Below are 7,741 nucleotides of genomic sequence, written 5' to 3' on the forward strand. Positions count from 1 at the left end.
TCACACAGCACTGACCGAGAAACTGAAGAAAATGCACATTGAACGCAGGCTTTCTTGAACAGAATCCGACACTTTAAAATGTAAACTTATGTGCATAGCCTATGATGTGAATACTGGAAAATGAAGTATATCAAGTGGGTGTTCTGAATAACTTCGGTAAAAATTACCTATTTTTTAAAATAACTTTGGTTAAATTGTGATTTCTAATATTAGATACATTTTACCCAAAATAGATTTGTTGGCAGCAAATCTGTTAAGGAAGATAATGACGTCAGCTTCATGTTTATGAACCACATTCACTCCAGATAAACAGTGATTTTACGTGTCAGGGCAATTGTTTTACACCAATGATGTGATTCCACAAATGCAAGAGGTGGTTTTAGTTTGTCTGTGTGTCGAAGTGATCGCAAAATAAGTACATCGAGAGTACGGTACCAATCGGTTGTTTCCGTTGGTGTCCGACGGTTGCTCGGCTACTTCCGCTAAAAAGGCAGATCAAAGCACAGGTGCCCGTAAAGCGAAAGAACCGCAGACACCCTTTTCATTTTCTTCGCATTTTGTCGCTTCATCTCGGTCAACGGACAATACTGGAGCTTGCAGGTATGTAGTTGTGACAATGACGTAGATGGAAAAGTATGACAATGGTTTCTATGGCGATTACAGAAAATGATTATTGTTCTAAACAAAGAGAACTGGATTGGACAGACAGCAGTCGAGAGCAGACGTAAACAAAAGCATGCCTGCTGCAGTGTTGTGTCTGGCCTCGATAGCTCGACAGATATCAAGGAAGTAGGGCAGGCAAGATGATTACCTTTGGTGTTATTTGGACGTCAAATATTGGATGATATGTGAATTCCTGTGATTATTTTGTGGAGACTGTCCGTCTGCTTGGAAACAACGGAAAGTACCAACACATCCGTCAGCTGTCGCCCTGCCTTTTGTCTGTCACGGATGAATGGGCTTCCAAAATCCGGTGACCATTTCTGACCCTTTACCCAGTACCATTCTGATTTTCATCGCTTGGTAGCAAATTGTCTAACATTTGTTGGCAGACCAAAAGTATCCGTTGTTTAAACGATTTCCTTTCCTCTCAATGTGTATTCTGGTTCACTCTCTCTTTTCACTCTCTCCCTCTCTCTGTGTTTCACACACACACACACACACACACACACACACACATTCAGTCATCAAACATGATTTGTTATCACTGTGATTATGAATACAAAACAACAACAACATAATTATGTTGATTGTTTGTATATATCAGAATCAAAAGTTAACTTTAACATTTAACATTTTACATTATGACTGTTCTCATGTCTTGCCTAATACATCATTGGAGCCTAATGAAACAACTGGGTATATGAAGGTGGTAGAGGGATAGAGGGAGAGTCTAAATAAAAGTCAGCTGTGCGTGCAGCAGATTTGTCCAGAAGCCTCTGGGGACTTGAATATACTGTTGTAATCAATGAATAATTTCTGTGGTATGTGCCATGACTTGTTTATGACTTTTAAATTTGGTTGGCAAGTGATATAAAAATACACTGTGAAAATGATGACATTGGTAAGTCTCTCCCTCTCTGTTTCTTTTTTTACTTTTTTTTCCATCATACTTTTCTTTCTTCATAGACTTTTTTCTTTGTCTGATCTGTGTTGACTATTGTTCTTTTGTTGCCAGACATAAATTCTGAATATATTGTTTTCAGTATCTATGATCCAGCTTATTCAGTTCCATGTCACGATCTTGAAGTATTGGCTTCTCTTGTAGACTGGAGAATACAATTTGAAGTATACAAATGTTAGTTGCTTTTAATCATTGTCAACAGAAGACAGGATGTTATAATTCTTTTATTCATGAACTTTTAGTTACTTTTTCTTTTAATTTTTTAAAATTTTTTATTAAGGGGGAGATTTGGCAAGGAAATGCAAGCTAGGGGTTTGCAAATATTCACTTTTCACCTCTGTTTTTCTACAAAATTCAGCAAAGGATGACACTTTGTTGCCTTTTGCTCTTTTTAGTGAACTTATTGTTGGAGGTTTTTGAATAGTTAGTTTCATCATTTGTGTTTCATTTTTTTTCTTTCTTCACACCAAGATGGACCCCATCAATCTGTTGTGCCAATGTAAATATTAATTGAATACTGGACTTACAGAAACTTGGAGTGTTCTCTCAAGCTTAATATTAGTACGTGCATCAGAATGCCAACTTGAATTGATGTTCCCATTCTTGACTTTATCCTGGGAACTGTCATTTTCTTATTGTTCAGATTCTCCCAGCAGAAATAGTTAAACACTTTTACTGCGAGTGATATCTTTTGGAGCATTGACACAGATGCACACAAACATTTACTGGTCTATGAAGCACACACACACACACACACACAGATATGCAAGCTTGCATGCATGCATGTACATACTCAGACACACACACATGCATGGATGCACACACCCAGACACATACAAACATGTACTGCACAGACACACATGTACGCTTGCACACTCTCACCCTCACACACACGCACGCACGCACGCACGCACGCACAGAGAGAGAGAGATGATCTCTCTTTCTCTGTGTCATTCACCTGCACTTGTACTCGAGCATTCCCTCTCTCTCTGTGCCTCTCTGGCCCCCTCTTATTCATTGTTCACACATACACTCAAACTTGCACACACATGCAGAGAAATTGATTTTGTTTTTGTCTCTGGTATTTTTCTTGTGTCTGTGATATATATATGTGTGTGTATATATATATATATATATATATATATATATGTGTGTGTGTGTGTGTGTGTGTGTGTGTGTGTGTGTGTGTTGTACTGGTTTTGCTTCATTAAAATTATTATTTGTTTATTTACTCATTCATTTACGTACATAGATAATTGCTTCTTTATTTATTTTTGACTTAAAAAAAACAACAACCCACACGCAGATTCCATTACATACTTCACTTCCATTGATTAGGAGGCGAAGCTATGGGAAATATGAATCAATATTTTCAAATGCCTTGAGCACAAATTGGATGTCATCATCAGCATATCATCTTTTTGATGATTAAAACAGTGTGTCTTTTTATTCTGTTCCCATGGATACAGATAATGATGCATTCTTTGTGTGTGTGTGTAAAAGAAAGAGAAGAAGAGATATTCTGGCTCAGTACCCACAGAAGTAAAGTAAATGTCAGTGTATGACTGATTGTAAATTGATATTGCAAATGCTAGCTGTTGGGCCTGGAATTCACCATTTAAAAAAAAGGAAAAAGAAGTGTGTGTATATATATATATATATATATATATATGTGTGTGTGTGTGTGTGTGTACATCACTGTAATTTCTTTCATGTTTCTGTCTGTTGACTGCTATTTGTTTTTCAGTCTGGAAAAGGCAGTCCTGAATTCTGTTAATACTTTATCGTACAGTTTGGAACACCATCAGTGTTTGCTCAGAAAGGGGAGGAGAAACTTGTGACAAGAAAGAGAGATCACACCACAATGATTCAATCAACCAAGTAACAAGCAGCCAGCCATTCAGCAAACTGCCAGTTTTATAGCCACCCCTGCCCTCTTCCCTCCTCTTGCTCCTCCTCAAACTACCCCCCCCCCCTCTCACCACCCCTCAAACAGACCAGTAAATGGTAGATCAGGACAAGGTAGATCAGGATGATAGGTCACAATTATACAGAAAAAAAAAGAAGTTTTGATTAGCCTTGATCTTTTTTTGTTTTGTTTTGTTTTGTTTTGTGTGTGTGTGTGTGTGTGTGTGTGTGTGTGTGTGTGTGTGTGTCTTGAAAGGGAGTGGTGGGGAGTGTTTCTTTCATTTAAAACATGTTTTAGATTGAAACACATAAAGTTTATTTCAAATACTCTTTGTAATGAAACAGGAATAAAAACAAACAACAGCAACAGATTTTGTGCTCCACATTATCTTTGAAGAAAATGTGTCAAGTATGTGGATTACGCACCAAAATGGATTTTTCAACTGGACAGTTTAAAAGCATCCATCCTGAGTCGATCAATATTGAGTATGGCTCCAAAAAGACCTGTCGACATTGATGACAGAGAGACAAGTTTAGTTTGCAGATTGACGGAATGAAAGCACTGGTTTACTCGCTGCCATGGAGATGCATGGAAGTTTTTCTCCCTGACCGGCTGCTCAGTAGTAGATAATTGTGATATGTGTGTGGGAGCTTCCAGTAGATGGAGAACAGTCCTGAACAGTTGTGTGCAGGGTTCCACTGCTTGGGATCAACATCAGTCAGGTTGTTGTAAATGTGTGTGGTGACCATCTCTAATGAGATGAGGCAGAAGTCACCTTTTGTGTTTTGGGTTAACATGAGATTAGCAAGTGCATTGGAGTAAAATGCCATTGAACTGGTGTGCATGATGGGGCAGAAAAGAAAGTATTCTTGTGATGTCATAAATCTTAATAAAACAAACAAAAAAAATTGGGGGGTGAGGAGGGTGTTCAGGGGGTAGGGAAAAGGGGTCCAGGGTCAGAATGACTCAATAAGAAAAAATTCAGAATTTATTCATCATAGTGATTTTACGATGAACTAAATATATTTGATTTTAATGCAGCTCTGTTTCAGTGTACCTTTGCTGAACAGACTGGCCACATCAAACTTTTTCATTCACCAATTTTTTTTTTTTTTTTTTCAAAATATGTTTGGCCAACATTGTCTTTGAAAGCAGACAGACTGTAACTCAGGACTGACTGGGAAACAGTTCACACCAAAGGAAAGAAGCTATACCTTACAGTGCCAGCTGTTTTGAACAGCAGCAGCTGGCTGCCAGCCCTGGTTGTTTTTGTTGATAGCAGAACAGTGACAGGCCTGCAGGCTTGTGAGACCACTTTCAAACCTGTGATCCATGTTAGTGTTTGGTGGGTTATGGAAAGTGTGTATTGACTAGCATGCACACAGCCCCCAAGTGGAGTATGGCTGCTTAAATGGTGGGGTGAAAATGGTTGTGCACGTAAAATCCCACTCAAATATATGACTCAGGGAGCGTTGGAATTTCAACTCACAAACATAGAAGAAAAAGAAGAGATATAAAAGTGGAGAGTGAAAAAAAGCTGAGGAATCTCTGCCATGTGATCAAAAGATGATGTTCTGATCGAAAGATGGTTTGCGTGTTTTTGCTCTGCTGCAAACAAGAGATGGAGAAGTCAGTTTCCCCTGGGGGCATTTTATGGTGTATTAATGCGATGTCAGCAATCTTCACGGCTGCTGCAGAATTTTGACTTCAATGCCAAAAGGAATGTAAAGTACATCAGGAAAGAAAAGAATGAACCAAACCGAACATGTTATATAAAGTGATATCTAACTAATTTGGTGGTAGGGGTTCATGTGAGTGTTACATAACCACAGGAAATCATGAACTAATCTGGCTGTATGTGCACATCTTCATTTTGATGGGAAAAAAGAAAAAAAAGTTCTGATTCCTGGAAAAAGAGGTAATCACCAAATAATGTTTTGATCAATTTAGTGTGAAATAAAGGTACAAATAGTTTGACCTGTTCAGTGCTGTGCTATCAGATTATTTCCATAATCCAGAGCAAAGCTGATGAAGAAGGCAGACATACCATGTGCATTAGGGTGAAACACAGAGCCTGTGGATATTGGAGGCAACACAGTAGGTACATGTCTTGTTATGACAGTTGTGGCCATTGACATTTCTGAAAAGTTTGTGCAGGTGTACTGTGAAAGCTGATGTAATTTTTGGGGTCACCCCTGGCTGTCAACAAAATAATTGGCATCAGCATTGCAGCAGTTTTGTCCCACCACGATGTTTGCGCATGCTTGTACGAGTGTGCACGCACACACACACACATGCGTGCACGCACACACACTCACACACACACATACACAACACAACACAGCACAACACAGCACAACACAACACAACACAACACAACACACACACACACACACACACACACACACACACACACACACACACACACACACACACACACACATCTACATACAAACACACACACACACACACACACACACACACACACACACACGCAGAGAACTCAGCATGCCATCTGCATCCCCCCACATCCCCCCCCACAGAAGATTTACTGGCAATGTTAAATGCACATTGGTATTATTTTATCCCCAGTGCATCACTGCTGGTGCTATGTATCAGAAGATGTATGAAATGATGGTTTGGTGTCATATACTGTACCATGTCAAACTCGAATGCATCAGTTTGACATGGTAAGTATATGTATTACCAAACATGGAGTATAATACAAACTCCTCCTTTTGGTGTCATATACTGTACCATGTCAAACTGATGCATTTGAGTTTGACATGGTAAGTATATGTATCACCAAACATGGAGTATAATACAAACTCCTCCTACTACTGTAACTCTCTGTTGTCTGGTTTGCCTGCTTCATCCATTCAGTTTCTTCAGCGCATACAAAACTCTGCTGCCCAACTCATCCTCAGAAAAAAAAGACGTGAGCACATCACTCCTCTTTTGCAACATCTCCCCACTGGCTACCTGTCTCACACAGAATAAAGTACAAGATCAGCATTCTATGTTATAAATGGATTCACAAATCTTCCCCTTCCTATCTCTGTGGCTGCCTTCACCTCTACACTTCATCTCGCTCTCTATGATTGGCTTCGGATCCACTCTGTTTACGCATACCCAGATTCAAACACTCTACTGTTGGCCGTCGTTCTTTCTCTGTCTCTGGACCTTGCAATTGGAATGAACTTCCTCTTTCTCTTCGTCAGTTCTCTGCACTCAGCTCTTTCAAGTCTGGCCTTAAAACCCACCTCTTCCCAAAATAGCCTCTCTTCCCTGCCTCTTCCTTGTCTTGCAGTTTTTCCAGTTTTGTAGTTATGCACGCGTGTGAATGACTGGTGCGAAAGCGCTGTGAATTGTTTCTGCACAAGATTCAGCACTATATAAATATTATTGTTATTATTAATATGTATCTGTATTACACAAGACATTTTGGTTTTGTGCAGAATCATTGTTTGAGTGAAGTTTTGATTGCTGAGGTCAGCAACAGTGATAAAGATAAATAAGCTATAGAGCACTGGTTTCATAATGCTTACATGCAAACACATTTGCATGCATACATGCAGGCAGGCATGAGAGTGCACACACACACACACACGCATGCATACATGCAGGCAGGCATGAGAGTGCACACACACACACGCACGCACGCACGCACGCGTGCGCGCACACACGTGCACGCGCGCGCACACACACACACACACACACACACACACACACACACACACATGTACATTCACACATACAGGCAGACTCCCCCTATTTCTCTCTCTGTTCTGTGTCACTGTCTAAGATCTGTCTTCTGTCTATCTGTCTGTCTCTCTATCTACCTTATATGCAGAGGCACAAGCAAAAGCAGCAAAGTCTGCCACATCTAATCCATAACATTTATTGTAGTCTCTATAATTCTGTTCCTGCTTGTTTTGACATTGCAGTAGTTGGCTGAATTACCATACAATACATAACTTGTTGATTAAATGCGTCAATTATGCATTCCATTGTTTGAAACCAGAAGCTTCAGTTTTAGTTTCCTTATCAAAACAGTGTTACATACTGAATGTGGAGATGAAAACTTGGATGTTGTTCAGATCCTTTTATATGTATCCCATTGAAAAATATGTATAATTGAAAAAAAAAGAATAAATGAAACGCACACATCCATACACACACACTCGTGTGCACACACACTCACATGC

General features: G+C 39.5%; 1 protein-coding gene across 1 annotated transcript in view; it reads left to right on the forward strand.

Moving 5' to 3' along the window:
- Positions 1-495: 495 nt before the first annotated feature.
- LOC143293868 (ankyrin repeat and IBR domain-containing protein 1-like) overlaps positions 496-7,741 on the forward strand; it is a 54,631-nt gene continuing 47,385 nt past the window's right edge. Inside the window, exon 1 of the mRNA XM_076605188.1 lies at positions 496-600. The gene's annotated coding sequence lies outside the window, so the exon portion shown is untranslated. The remainder of the gene's footprint in view (positions 601-7,741) is intronic.

The sequence above is a fragment of the Babylonia areolata genome, chromosome 1 (genome assembly GCF_041734735.1).
Source record: "Babylonia areolata isolate BAREFJ2019XMU chromosome 1, ASM4173473v1, whole genome shotgun sequence".
NCBI lineage: Eukaryota > Metazoa > Mollusca > Gastropoda > Neogastropoda > Buccinidae > Babylonia > Babylonia areolata.